This window comes from Procambarus clarkii, chromosome 28 (assembly GCF_040958095.1).
Source record: "Procambarus clarkii isolate CNS0578487 chromosome 28, FALCON_Pclarkii_2.0, whole genome shotgun sequence".
NCBI classification, from domain to species: domain Eukaryota; kingdom Metazoa; phylum Arthropoda; class Malacostraca; order Decapoda; family Cambaridae; genus Procambarus; species Procambarus clarkii.
The window spans coordinates 29,822,477-29,835,315 of NC_091177.1; positions in this window are offsets into that span (position 1 = coordinate 29,822,477).

Consider the following 12,839-nt stretch of genomic DNA (forward strand, 5'->3'; position numbering starts at 1 on the left):
CTCAACACCACCACCACTTCCAACACCACCACCAGGCCCAACACCACCCTCACCCCCAACACCACCACCACCACTCCTAACGCTGTGCGTATTAGTGCTTTAGGCATAATATATACCTGTTCAATCCTGAAATCAAACATACTACTTGTAACTCCTAACCACTCCCAACACCACCACCACTCCCAACACCACCACCACTCCCAACACCACCACCACCCCCAACACCACCACCACCACTCCCAATACACCCACCACTCCCAACACCACCATCACCCTCAACACCACCACCACCACACCCATCACCACCACCACCACTCCCAACACCTCCACCACTCCCAACACCACCACCACCACAAACACCACCACCACTCCCAACACTACACACCACTCCCAACACTACCACCACCCCCAACACCACCACCACCACTCCCAACACTACCACCGCTCCCAACACCACCACCAGCCCCAACACCACCAACACCCTCAACACCACCACCACTTCCAACACCACCACCACCACTCCCAAAACCACCACCACTCCCAACACCACCACCACTCCCAACACCACCATCACCCCCAACACCACCACCACCACTCCCAACACCACCACCACTCCCAAAACCATCACCACCACTCCCAACACTACCACCACTCTTAACACCACCACCAGCCCCAACACCACCACCACCCTCAACACCACCACCACTTCCAACACCACCACCAGCCCCAACACCATTACCACTCTCAACACCACCACCACCCCCAACACCACCACCCTTCCCAACACCACCACAACCCTCAACACCACCACAACTCCCAACACCAACACCACTCCCAACACCACCAACATCACTCCCAACACTATCACCACTCCCAACACCACCACGACTCCCAAAACCACCACCACTCCCAACACCACCACCACGCCCAACACCACCACCACCCTCAACACCACCACTCTCAACATCACCACCACTCCCAACACCACTACCACTCCCAACACCACCACCACTCCCAATACCACCACCACCCTTAACACCACCACTCCCAACATCACCACCACTCCCAACACCACCACCACTCCCAACACCACCACCACTCCTAACACCACCACCACCCTCAACACCACCACTCCCAACATCACCACCACTCCCAACACCACCACCACTCCCAACACCACCACCACTCCCAACACCACCACCACTCCCAACACCACGACCACCCTCAACACCACCACTCCCAACACCACCACCACTCCCAATACCACCACCACCCTTAACACCACCACTCCCAACATCACCACCACTCCCAACACCACCACCACTCCCAACACAACCTCCACCCTCAACACCACCACTCCCAACATCACCACCACTCCCAACACCACCACCACTCCTAACACCACCACCACTCCCAACACCACCACCACTCCCAACACCACCACCACCCTCAAAACCACCACTCCCAACATCACCTCCACTCCCAACACCACCACCACTCCCAACACCACCACCACTCCCAACACCACAAATCCCAACACCACCACCACCCCCAACACCACCACCACTCCCAACACCACCACCACTCCCAACACCATCAACCCCAACACCACCACCACCACTCCCAACACCACCTCCACTCCCAACACCACCACCAGCCCCAACACCACCACCACCCTCAACACCACCACCACTTCCAACATCACCACCAGCCCCAACACCACCACCACTCTCAACACCACCACCACCCCCAACACCACCACCACTCCCAACACCACCACCACCCTCAACACCACCACCACTCCCAACACCACCACCACTCCCAACACCATCACCCTCAACACCATCACCACCACTCCCAACACTACCACCACTCCCAACACCACCACCAGCCCCAACACCACCACCACCCTCAACACCACCACCACTTCCAACACCACCACCAGCCGCAACACCACCACCACTCTCAACACCACCACCACCCCTAACACCACCACCACTCCCAACACCACCACCACCCTCAACACCAACACAACCTCCAACACCACCACCACTCCCAACACCACCACCACTCCCAAAACCACCACCACTACCAACACCACCATCACCTCCATCACCACCACCACCACTCCCAACACCACAACCACTCCCAATACCACCACCACTCCCAACATCATCACCACTCCCAACACCACCACCACTCCCAACACCACCAACACCCTCAACACCACCACTCCCAACATCACCACCACTCCCAACACCACCACCACTCCCAACACCACCACTACTCCCAACACAACCACCACTCCCAACACCACCACCACCCTCAACACCACCACTCCCAACATCACCACCACTCCCAACACCACCACCACTCCCAACACCACCACCACTCCCAACACCACCACCACCCTCAACACCACCACAACTCCCAACACCACCACCACTCCCAACACCACCACCACTCCCAAAACCACCACCACTCCCAACACCACCATCAACCCCAACACCACTTCCAACACCACCACCACTCCCAACACCACCACCACCCCCAACACCACCACTCCCAACATCACCACCACTCCCAACACCACCACCACTCCCAACACCACCACCACTCCCAACATCACCACCACTCCCAACACCACCACCACTTCCAACACCACCTCCACCCTCAACACCACCACTCCCAACATCACCACCACTCCCAACACCACCACCACTCCCAACACCACCACCACTCCCAACACCACCACCACCCTCAACACCACCACTCCTAACACCACCACCACCCTCAACACCACCACTCCCAACATCACCACCACTCCCAACACCACCACCGCTCCCAACACCACCACCACTCCCAACACCACCACCACTCCCAACACCACGACCACTCCCAACACCACCACCACCCTCAACACCACCACTCCCAACATCACCACCACTCCCAACACCACCACCACTCCCAACACCACCACCACTCCCAACATCACCACCACTCCCAACACCACCACCACTCCCAACACCACCTCCACCCTCAACACCACCACTCCCAACATCACCACCACTCCCAACACCACCACCACTCCCAACACCACCACCACTCCTAACACCACCACCACCCTCAACACCACCACTCCCAACATCACCACCACTCCCAACACCACCACCACTCCCAACACCACCACCACTCCCAACACCACCACCACTCCCAACACCACGACCACCCTCAACACCACCACTCCCAACACCACCACCCTCCCAATACCACCACCACCCTTAACACCACCACTCCCAACATCACCACCACTCCCAACACCACCACCACTCCCAACACAACCTCCACCCTCAACACCACCACTCCCAACATCACCACCACTCCCAACACCACCACCACTCCTAACACCACCACCACTCCCAACACCACCACCACTCACAACACCACCACCACCCTCAAAACCACCACTCCCAACATCACCACCACTCCCAACACCACCACCACTCCCAACACCACCACCACTCCCAAAACCACCACCACTCCCAACACCACAACTCCCAACACCACCACCACCCCCAACACCACCACCACTCCCAACACCACCACCACTCCCAACACCATCACCCCCAACACCACCACCACCACTCCCAACACCACCTCCACTCCCAACACCACCACCAGCCCCAACACCACCACCACCCTCAACACCACCACCACTTCCAACATCACCACCAGCCCCAACACCACCACCACTCTCAACACCACCACCACCCTCAACACCACCACCACTCCCAACACCACCACCACTCCCAACACCATCACCCTCAACACCATCACCACCACTCCCAACACTACCACCACTCCCAACACCACCACCAGCCCCAACACCACCACCACCCTCAACACCACCACCACTTCCAACACCACCACCAGCTGCAACACCACCACCACTCTCAACACCACCACCACCCCTAACACCACCACCACTCCCAACACCACCACCACCCTCAACACCACCACAACTCCCAACACCACCACCACTCCCAACACCACCACCACTCCCAAAACCACCACCACTCCCAACACCACCATCACCCCCATCACCACCACCACCACTCCCAACACCACAACCACTCCCAATACCACCACCACTCCCAACATCATCACCACTCCCAACACCACCACTACTCCCAACACAACCACCACTCCCAACACCACCACCACCCTCAACACCACCACTACTCCCAACACAACCACCACTCCCAACATCATCACCACTCCCAACATCACCACCACTCCCAACACCACCACCACCCTCAACACCACCACTCCCAACATCACCACCACTCCCAACACCACCACCACTCCCAACACCACCACCACTCCCAACACCACCACCACCCTCAACACCACCACAACTCCCAACACCACCACCACTCCCAACACCACCACCACTCTCAAAACCACCACCACTCCCAACACCACCATCACCCCCAACACCACTTCCAACACCACCACCTCTCCCAACACCACCACCACCCCCAACACCACCACCACCACTCCCAACACTACCACCACTCCCAACACCACCACCAGCCCCAACACCACCACTACCCTCAACACCACCACCACTTCCAACACCACCACCACCACTCCCAAAACTACCACCACTCCCAACACCACCACCACTCCCAACACCACCATCACCCCCAACACCACCACCACCACTCCCAACACCACCACCACTCCCAAAACCATCACCACCACTCCCAACACTACCACCACTCCCAACACCACCACCAGCCCCAACACCACCACCACCCTCAACACCACCACCACTTCTAACACCACCACCAGCCCCAACACCACCACCACTCTCAACACCACCACCACCCCCAACACCACCACCACTCCCAACACCACCACCACCCTCAACACCACCACAGCTCCCAACACCAACACCAATCCCAACACCACCAACATCACTCCCAACACTACCACCACTCCCAACACCACCACTACTCCCAAAACCACCACCACTCCCAACACCACCACCACGCCCAACACCACCACCACCACTCTCAACATCACCACCACTCCCAACACCACCACCTCTCCCAACACCACCACCACTGCCAATACCACCACCACCCTTAACACCACCACTCCCAACATCACCACCACTCCCAACACCACCACCACTCCCAACACCACCTCCACCCTCAACACCACCAGTCCCAACATCACCACAACTCCCAACACCACCACCACTCCCAACACCACCACCACTCCCAACACCACCACCACTCCCAACACCACCACCACCCTCAACACCACCACTCCCAACATCACCACCACTCCCAACACCACCACCACTCCCAACACCACCACCACTCCCAACACCACCACCACCCTCAACACCACCACTCCCAACACCACCACCACTCCCAATACCACCACCACCCTTAACACCACCACTCCCAACATCACCACCACTCCCAACACCACCACCACTCCCAACACCACCTCCACCCTCAACACCACCACTCCCAACATCACCACCACTCCCAACACCACCACCACTCCCAACACCACCACCACTCCCAACACCACCAAAACTCCCAACACCACCACCACCCTCAACAACACCACTCCCAACATCACCACCACTCCCAACACCACCACCACTCCCAACACCACCACCACTCCCAAAACCACCACCACTCCCAACACCATCACCCTCAACACCATCACCACCACTCTCAACACTACCACCAATCCCAACACCACCACCAGCCCCAACACCACCACCACCCTCAACACCACCACCACTTTCAACACCACCACCAGCCGCAACACCACCACCACTCTCAACACCACCACCACCCCTAACACCACTACCACTCCCAACACCACCACCACCCTCAACACCACCACAACTCCCAACACCACCACCACCCTTAACACCACCACCACTGCCAATACCACCACCACTCCCAACACCACCATCACCCCTATCACCACCACCACCAGAACCACTCCCAATACCACCACCACTCCCAACATCATCACCACTCCCAACACCACCACCACTCCCAACACCACCACCACCCTCAACACCAACACTCCCAACATCACCACCACTCCCAACACCACCACCACTCCCAACACCACCACCACTCCCAACACAACCACCACTCCCAACACCACCACCACCCTCAGCACCACCACTCCCAACATCACCACCACTCCCAACACCACCACCACTCCCAACACCACCACCACTCCCAACACCACCACCACCCTCAACACCACCACAACTCCCAACACCACCACCACTCCCAACACCACCACCACCCTCAGCACCACCACTCCCAACATCACCACCACTCCCAACACCACCACCACTCCCAACACTACCACCACTCCCAAAACCACCACCACTCCCAACACCACCATCACCCCCAACACCACTCCCAACACCACCACCACTCCCAACACCACCACCACCCCCAACACCACCACCACCACTCCCAACACTACCACCACTCCCAACACCACCACCAGCCCCAACACCACCACCACCCTCAACACCACCACCACTTCCAACACCACCACCACCACTCCCAAAACCACCACCACTCCCAACACCACCACCACTCCCAACACCACCATCACCCCCAACACCACCACCACCACTCTCAACACCACCACCACTCCCAAAACCATCACCACCACTCCCAACACTACCACCACACCCAACACCACCACCAGCCCCAACACCACCACCACCCTCAACACCACCACCACTTCTAACACCACCACCAGCCCCAACACCACCACCACTCTCAACACCACCACCACCCCCAACACCACCACCACTGCCAACACCACCACCACCCTCAACACCACCACAGCTCCCAACACCAACACCACTCCCAACACCACCAACATCACTCCCAACACTACTACCACTCCCAACACCAACACCACTCCCAAAACCACCACCACTCCCAACACCACCACCACGCCCAACACCACCACCACCACTCTCAACATCACCACCACTCCCAACACCACCACCACTCCCAACACCACCACCACTGCCAATACCACCACCACCCTTAACACCACCACCACTCCCAACATCACCACCACTCCCAACACCACCACCACTCCCAACACAACCTCCACCCTCAACACCACCAGTCCCAACATCACCACCACTCCCAACACCACCACCACTCCCAACACCACCACCACTCTCAAAACCACCACCACTCCCAACACCACCATCACCCCCAACACCACTTCCAACACCACCACCACTCCCAACACCACCACCACCCCCAACACCACCACCACCACTCCCAACACTACCACCACTCCCAACACCACCACCAGCCCCAACACCACCACTACCCTCAACACCACCACCACTTCCAACACCACCACCACCACTCCCAAAACACACCACCACTCCCAACACCACCACCACTCCCAACACCACCATCACCCCCAACACCACCACCACCACTCCCAACACCACCACCACTCCCAAAACCATCACCACCACTCCCAACACTACCACCACTCCCAACACCACCACCAGCCCCAACACCACCACCACCCTCAACACCACCACCACTTCTAACACCACCACCAGCCCCAACACCACCACCACTCTCAACACCACCATCACCCCCAACACCACCACCACTCCCAACACCACCACCACCCTCAACACCACCACAGCTCCCAACACCAACACCAATCCCAACACCACCAACATCACTCCCAACACTACCACCACTCCCAACACCACCACCACTCCCAAAACCACCACCACTCCCAACACCACCACCACGCCCAACACCACCACCACCACTCTCAACATCACCATCACTCCCAACACCACCACCTCTCCCAACACCACCACCACTGCCAATACCACCACCACCCTTAACACCACCACTCCCAACATCACCACCACTCCCAACACCACCACCACTCCCAACACCACCTCCACCCTCAACACCACCAGTCCCAACATCACCACAACTCCCAACACCACCACCACTCCCAACACCACCACCACTCCCAACACCACCACCACTCCCAACACCACCACCACCCTCAACACCACCACTCCCAACATCACCACCACTCCCAACACCACCACCACTCCCAACACCACCACCACTCCCAACACCACGACCACCCTCAACACCACCACTCCCAACACCACCACCACTCCCAATACCACCACCACCCTTAACACCACCACTCCCAACATCACCACCACTCCCAACACCACCACCACTCCCAACACCACCTCCACCCTCAACACCACCACTCCCAACATCACCACCACTCCCAACACCACCACCACTCCCAACACCACCACCACTCCCAACACCACCAAAACTCCCAACACCACCACCACCCTCAACAACACCACTCCCAACATCACCACCACTCCCAACACCACCACCACTCCCAACACCACCACCACTCCCAAAACCACCACCACTCCCAACACCATCACCCTCAACACCATCACCACCACTCTCAACACTACCACCAATCCCAACACCACCACCAGCCCCAACACCACCACCAGCCCCAACACCACCACCACCCTCAACACCACCACCACTTTCAACACCACCACCAGCCGCAACACCACCACCACTCTCAACACCACCACCACCCCTAACACCACCACCACTCCCAACACCACCACCACCCTCAACACCACCACAACTCCCAACACCACCACCACCCTTAACACCACCACCACTGCCAATACCACCACCACTCCCAACACCACCATCACCCCTATCACCACCACCACCAGAACCACTCCCAATACCACCACCACTCCCAACATCATCACCACTCCCAACACCACCACCACTCCCAACACCACCACCACCCTCAACACCAACACTCCCAACATCACCACCACTCCCAACACCACCACCACTCCCAACACCACCACCACTCCCAACACAACCACTACTCCCAACACCACCACCACTCTCAGCACCACCACTCCCAACATCACCACCACTCCCAACACCACCACCACTCCCAACACCACCACCACTCCCAACACCACCACCACCCTCAACACCACCACAACTCCCAACACCACCACCACTCCCAACACCACCACCACCCTCAGCACCACCACTCCCAACATCACCACCACTTCTAACACCACCACCACTCCCAACACTACCACCACTCCCAAAACCACCACCACTCCCAACACCACCATCACCCCCAACACCACTCCCAACACCACCACCACTCCCAACACCACCACCACCCCCAACACCACCACCACCACTCCCAACACTACCACCACTCCCAACACCACCACCAGCCCCAACACCACCACCACCCTCAACACCACCACCACTTCCAACACCACCACCACCACTCCCAAAACCACCACCACTCCCAACACCACCACCACTCCCAGCACCACCATCACCCCCAACACCACCACCACCACTCTCAACACCACCACCACTCCCAAAACCATCACCACCACTCCCAACACTACCACCACACCCAACACCACCACCAGCCCCAACACCACCACCACCCTCAACACCACCACCACTTCTAACACCACCACCAGCCCCAACACCACCACCACTCTCAACACCACCACCACCCCCAACACCACCACCACTGCCAACACCACCACCACCCTCAACACCACCACAGCTCCCAACACCAACACCACTCCCAACACCACCAACATCACTCCCAACACTACTACCACTCCCAACACCAACACCACTCCCAAAACCACCACCACTCCCAACACCACCACCACGCCCAACACCACCACCACCACTCTCAACATCACCACCACTCCCAACACCACCACCACTCCCAACACCACCACCACTGCCAATACCACCACCACCCTTAACACCACCACCTCTCCCAACATCACCACCACTCCCAACACCACCACCACTCCCAACACCACCTCCACCCTCAACACCACCAGTCCCAACATCACCACCACTCCCAACACCACCACCACTCCCAACACCACCACCACTCCCAACACCACCACCACTCCCAACACCACCACCACCCTCAACACCACCACTCCCAACATCACCACCACTCCCAACACCACCACCACTCCCAACACCACCACCACTCCCAACACCACGACCACCCTCAACACCACCACTCCCAACACCACCACCACTCCCAATACCACCACCACCCTTAACACCACCACTCCCAACATCACCACCACTCCCAACACCACCACCACTCCCAACACCACCTCCACCCTCAACAGCACCACTCCCAACATCACCACCACTGCCAACACCACCACCACTCCCAACACCACCACCACTCCCAACACCACCACCACTCCCAACACCACCACCACCCTCAACACCACCACTCCCAACATCACCACCACTCCCAACACCACCACCACTCCCAACACCACCACCACTCCCAAAACCACCACCACTCCCAACACCATCACCCTCAACACCATCACCACCACTCCCAACACTACCACCACTCCCAACACCACCACCAGCCCCAACACCACCACCACCCTCAACACCACCACCACTTTCAACACCACCACCAGCCGCAACACCACCACCACTCTCAACACCACCACCACCCCTAACACCACCACCACTCCCAACACCACCACCACCCTCAACACCACCACCACTGCCAATACCACCACCACCCTTAACACCACCACCACTGCCAATACCACCACCACCCTTAACACCACTACTCCCAACATCACCACCACTCCCAACACAACCACCACTCCCAACACCACCTCCACCCTCAACACCACCAGTCCCAACATCACCACCACTCCCAACACCACCACCACTCCCAACACCACCACCACTCCCAACACCACCACAACTCCCAACACCACCACCACCCTCAACACCACCACTCCCAACATCACCACCACTCCCAACACCACCACCACTCCCAACACCACCACCACTCCCAACACCACGACCACCCTCAACACCACCACTCCCAACACCACCACCACTCCCAATACCACCACCACCCTTAACACCACCACCCTTAACACCGCCACTCCCAACATCACCACCACTCCCAACACCACCACCACTCCCAACACCACCTCCACCCTCAACACCACCACTCCCAACATCACCACCACTCCCAACACCACCACCACTCCCAACACCACCACCACTCCCAACACCACCACCACTCCCAACACCACCACCACCCTCAACACCACCACTCCCAACATCACCACCACTCCCAACACCACCACCACTCCCAACACCACCACCACTCCCAAAACCACCACCACTCCCAACACCATCACCCTCAACACCATCACCACCACTCCCAACACTACCACCACTCCCAACACCACCACCAGCCCCAACACCACCACCACCGTCAACACCACCACCACTTCCAACACCACCACCAGCCGCAACACCACCACCACTCTCAACACCACCACCACCCCTAACACCACCACCACTCCCAACACCACCACCACCCTCAACACCACCACAACTCCCAACACCACCACCACTCCCAACACCACCACCACTCCCAAAACCACCACCACTCCCAACACCACCATCACCCCCATCACCACCACCACCACTCCCAACACCACAACCACTCCCAATACCACCACCACTCACCAACATCATCACCACTAACAACACCACCACCACTCCCAACACCACCACCACCCTCAACACCAACACTCCCAACATCACCACCACTCCCAACACCACCACCACTCCCAACACCACCACCACTCCCAACACAACCACCACTCCCAACACCACCACCACCCTCAGCACCACCACTCCCAACATCACCACCACTCCCAACACCACTACCACTCCCAACACCACCACCACTCCCAACACCACCACCACTCCAAACACCACCACCACCCTCAACACCACCACAACTCCCAACACCACCACCACTCCCAACACCACCACCACCCTTAACACCACCACTCCCAACATCACCACCACTCCCAACACCACCACCACTCCCAACACCACCTCCACTCTCAACACCACCAGTCCCAACATCACCACCACTCCCAACACCACAACCACTCCCAACACCACCACCACTCCCAACACCACGACCACCCTCAACACCACGACCACCCTCAACACCACCACTCCCAACACCACCACCACTCCCAATACCACCACCACCCTTAACACCACCACTCCCAACATCACCACCACTCCCAACACCACCACCACTCCCAACACCACCACCACTCCCAACACCACTCCCAACACCACCACCACTCCCAACACCACCACCACCCTCAACACCACCACAACTCCCAATACCACCACCACTCCCAACACCACCACCACTCCCAAAACCACCACCACTCCCAACACCACCATCACCCTCAACACCACTCCCAACACCACCACCACTCCCAACACTACCACCACTCCCAACACCACCACCAGCCCCAACACCACCACCACCCTCAACACCACCACCACTTCCAACACCACCACCACCACTCCCAAAACCACCACCACTCCCAACACCACCACCACTCCCAACTCCACCATCACCCCCAACACCACCACCACCACTCCCAACACCACCACCACTCCCAAAACCATCACCACCACTCCCAACACTACCACCACTCCCAACACCACCACCAGCCCCAACACCACCACCACCCTCAACACCACCACCACTTCTAACACCACCACCAGCCCCAACACCACCACCACTCTCAACACCACCAC